This window comes from Pelobates fuscus, chromosome 2 (assembly GCF_036172605.1).
Source record: "Pelobates fuscus isolate aPelFus1 chromosome 2, aPelFus1.pri, whole genome shotgun sequence".
NCBI lineage: Eukaryota > Metazoa > Chordata > Amphibia > Anura > Pelobatidae > Pelobates > Pelobates fuscus.
The window spans coordinates 255673798-255678851 of NC_086318.1; positions in this window are offsets into that span (position 1 = coordinate 255673798).

Sequence of the window (5054 nt, forward strand, 5' to 3'; positions counted from 1 at the left end):
AAGCTTTACTTTCTAATGACTGCAATATAATTTGCTGTATTTGTATATTTTTCCTATCTGTGTTAGAATTATACCTATATTTAACATGCTAGCTCCATGTATATCTTGACTTTTACATAGGCCTTGCATCCTACAGGTATGGTCACAGTGATTTAGATCATAGTTAATCAGATTCACTCAAGTTATTCACCTTCACTGCTCTTCTGTTCTGGAATTCCTCCTCAGAGTCTGTCTCAGTATTACGTACCTCTTTACTTTTCTCCTTATTTTGAAGAACTTGCTACTTCTGAAGGTTTTTTAAACCTTGTATTTTTCATTTTGAATAAACCCTGACAGCATTCCCTCTGACCAAGATAAAATAAAACAATTACATGTCTTCAACAATGATCTCAAATAAGAAATAATTTTCCTTAAAAAATTGTAAATATCATGAATCAAGTTTTTTTTAGAAGGATTTCTATTTCAAAAGCCCATAAAAGAGACATAACTTTCTCATTAATTTTAGCTTTCATCATGAACCTCTTGAGTAACATAGATAATATATACTCAGAAAAACAACCCTTGCTTTAACACATCTAGTTTGTAATGTATTCCAGTTGAAAGCAAAACAACAAAGGAAAATAACCAAAACAACATATTTTCCCTCTATTCCCATGTCTTTTGTCTGCTCACAGATAAACACAATTGTGCAATATATAACATATAACAAAAGTGTAAGAACCACTTGACATGACAGAGGGAGAACTATAATGTTGAATGTGTGCAAAAAGACTAGCATTTGTGGATACATCATTTAAAAATCTACTCATTAAACTCTATTAATCAACACACGATTATACAAATTATCAGCTGTGAATGGTTTATTTTCCTCCTCCTTGGACATTATAATATCCGTTAAATGCTTTCCCTAGAGAATGAATTCAAAGAGTCTTCTAATTCCTTCTAACATGGAGATATCTTCAATATCATCAGCTGTAGGAGAGATTTATCCGTGCAATCAAGGTGTTATTCTGGGTTAAAATGCTAACTAAGGACCAGTCACCATGAAAATAGAATGTCTCAACATTTAGTGCCTCGCATCTAGAATAGCACCTATTTTGCTTTGATAAATCTCCCCCATAGTTTCTTAGCAGTCAAAACACTGATAGTTCCTTTTTCTGGTTCTATTTCTTCCATCCGATACTACATTAATATATATTGCAAAAACCTATGGGTACTAGTGAGTTAAAAAGTGGCCAAAGGCGGCGTGGTTTGGCCACTGTAGAATATGGCTGCTTAGTTTGAAGTTCCCGCACACCCAATGGTGCAGTAGTTACCAGCAATGGAGAAGATGTAGAGAGCCTCAAGCTACTCTGTATCTCAGGAGTCCCCTACTCTGTATCTAGGGAGTCCTCGATCACTCTGAGAATACTTGTAAAATCTGGCGGAGCACATTGCAGCCTCTTGGGCTCCCAGGCCTGCCCCACCAGACTCATCTGGGTCAAGCCATGGAGAGGATATAGGCCCAGAAGCCATGGACTGTGTTAGCTTTATCAAAGTATTACCGAGCAAAACTGATCTATCGTGGCAACTGCAGTCCTGCAATCTTCAATTGCAACTAATGCAGAATGATGTGCAAGGTCTTGCAGACCAAGTAGCGCACATGGAGGCTGGCCAAGTTAATCTACTATAGGCACAGGCTCCCATTAATGATACATTGGACTGCCAAACCAACAAACGCAGTAACATGGCTCTTTTCATGGAGGACTTTGATAATAGAGGACGAAGATATAATATCAGATTGCGAGGGTTGCCAGAGCTTTCAGTTATGCAATTTGCCATCATTATTAATGACCTACTGAACCGAGACAGGTAAGCACAGATTAAATTTGCGCATGGTCCTTTGGAATACCTGGAGCTGATGGGTCATGACTATCAACCCCCCCAAGGGTGGGGTGTTGTGACAAAGAGGTTGTCTTCAAAGGCCAGCAGGTGCCGACATGGAGTCATTACCCCTTGATGCTTTATAACGTATTCTGTATATTCCTTGCTTGCTTTGTTAATTGTTTTTGTGTATTTTTTTGTATTCTTTCTTTCTTTTCCTGCGTGTTACTAACATGGCAAAGCCTGATAGGTGGGTGAAAGAATTGGGCATTGTCTTTTTATCACCTATCTATTAACTAACTGGTGGAATCAAGATATATTTTACCATGTTTCAAAAGTCTGTGGTTAACTTCCTATCCCTTAAAGTAAAATACCTTAATATTCCAGAAAATGTTCACAGGCCCTGAGGTACTTCCAGAGCCAAAAGGATCAGATGTTCTACCTTCAAGAGACTCATGTTAAAGATGAGCAACTGTCTAAAATGACAAACCACAGGTATACACAATCATTTCACAAGTAACAGCTCAACAGGGAAATCCAAAGTAGTGGGGATTTTAAGACATAAATCTCTTTCATTCATGCCAGAGTCATTTGTGACAGACCAGGAGGGCATATATGTTCTGGTAAAAGGCACAATCCTTGCCAAATGTTACACATTTGCAAATTTGGACACCCCAAACCGATGGCACAATAGGTCCCAGAGGGTGATCCTTAAGGTCCTATCGGATTTTATGAAGGGATGTCTGGTGCTGGGAGGCAATTTCAGTGTTGCACTTGAGCCAAGCAATGAAGCTTTTTTTTTGTGATGTTATCCACCCCACACCACATAGTCAGGTCAATCAGAGGGTCTCTAAGAGAGGCGGAGGCTAGTGCACCGAACAGGATATATTCCAGAATAGATTATTTTTTCATTAATCACTACTTTCTGTCCAGCATGAAACACATCCGGAAAGGCATAACAGACATTCATGGAGAAGTTTCGTTATGGACAATTTATGAAGGGTATTTGTGAAGGGTATTCCACAACTCCCTTAATTTTCCAAAGAACTTACTCCCTTTAGAATATATGTGAAAACCAAGACCCACTGGAACATGACATTATGATCCTATATGCTACGCTTCAACAGCAAACAAACCCATAGCCCCACATTTTTCGGAAGATGGGAGGAGGCCTTGGGGGATGATATTTACCAACAGACAATGACAGAAAATCTTTGACCTGACCCATCACTGTGCCATTGTAAGCAGATTTCAGGAATCTACATATAAGATTCTGACAGAACTCCTCAGTTACTGCACACTATAGACTCTACTAACTCAAACCAAGATTGGTGATGTCGTAATGTTGATTCCGTCCATAATGGAAACATATCCATATGCTTCTAAAAAGGTTCTCTATAGGCCCCCGAGCTCGCCCCCATGCTCCTACACCATATTACAGTTAAAATGTCTATGTACAAAAAAATCAAGGGGTATAGCTATACCAGGCCATCTGGACTCAATGGCTGCTAACCACAGCAACGGGTGACTTAAAGTTGGCTGAGACAAGCCTGTAGGCAGGACAGGGGTGAGCGTCTACTATTTTGGGGACTTACCTTTGGGGCTATTCGGTAGGGGGGAGTGGGGAAAGAGTTTATGGAAAGTATCAATGAAAAAGTTGCAGACACCACAGGGGTGTCTATTCATGTTCTAAGGTCTCTAGATGATGAGAAAGAAACCACCACAACTCACGCAAACACAGTTATGGACATAGCGCATACTAGCATATTACCATATTATTGTGGACCACAATGTGTGGGGTACTCAATTTGGGACTGACTCTGGTACCCCTGTGATTTCTATAATCAGACGGGGGACAGACCTCATTACAGCTTGGGCATAGTGCTCTATTTACCTATGATCCTGGAAAACGTTATACCTAATTTCTCGTCTGATTTAACTTTATTGTATGCATAATGCTGCTCAAAATTACATCCACTTGAGATTTTTGTTATGGAAAGTTCTGCATTAAACTGAATAGAAAACAAATCTGATCAACTTTCACTAGGTATATTTTATTTGGAAAACCTAATGACGAAGGTGCACACGTCCAATGCACCAAAACGCACGTCTGGATTTTCACAGGGCACTTTTACACATGGTGTAGCGAACCAGCTTTTATATAAGCATGGTTTCATTTGAATAGCACTTTATTTATGTTTGTTCATTTCTTTCTCCTCTGACTGTTTTGTGAGTTTACCAGGCAGAGAGACTTTTCTATTTCTATCTCTGTCTGTGGATACCTAAGGATCTCAAGCACAAGCTGAAAGATTTTGAACTACTCTTAATATAGAATCAATGAATTAGGAAGATCCCAAACAGGACCACCAAGGACCCTTTGAATGGAGAGACAGCACATTAAAAATACCTCTGAGAGCTTCAGGGGCTCAACTGCATGTACTAATAGAAGAAATGAATCCCATATACGAGACTAGAGTGTTTTAGCAATTGCTACCAACTAACTCATCTGTAGTCACAATATCGCTAGATTGTGACTAGATGTAAGACTAATCAGTTCATTAACCTTGCTAATTAGTATCAAGCATACATGTGAACTCATTTCTTATGAATTTTCTATTGAACCATACTGACACCACCCAGTACAAGGGAGACTGTAGACTATGAGACAAGATAGCTCTACACAACTTTACTTTTTATTGCAGATTTATTGGTAGTATGCCTTTTGTTCTCTGAATCTTTGTTTATTGAACTAATTTAGTTGACTGTTCACTTCCCGACCCCCCACATAGACATCATGCAACAAAGCCTGACAGTGAGTGATACTGGATAGAAACCTACATTTGAGCAGTCAGAGGCTTAGCCACATAGGCTTTGGAATTTTATCTGACCACAACTACAACTAGCGTCCTAACATATAGACAGTGAGATCGTTCTTCCAGTTTACACCTACAAACAGAGTTTTTTCTCTGCAAGTAGGAGTTATCAATTAATTTATAGACTAATAGGGGTCAGGCCCCAAGACACTACTGGAGTGTCTCTCTGATGTGAATTTTCAGAGCAGGGGATTCTGCACAAGCAGACCTCCCTACCCTGAATATTGTTTTGATATATAATTTACAAAAAAAAGCAGCCAAAATCCTGGCTAATGTGTTTTGTCTGATGATGATTTTACTAAAAGCTCAGTGCATGGT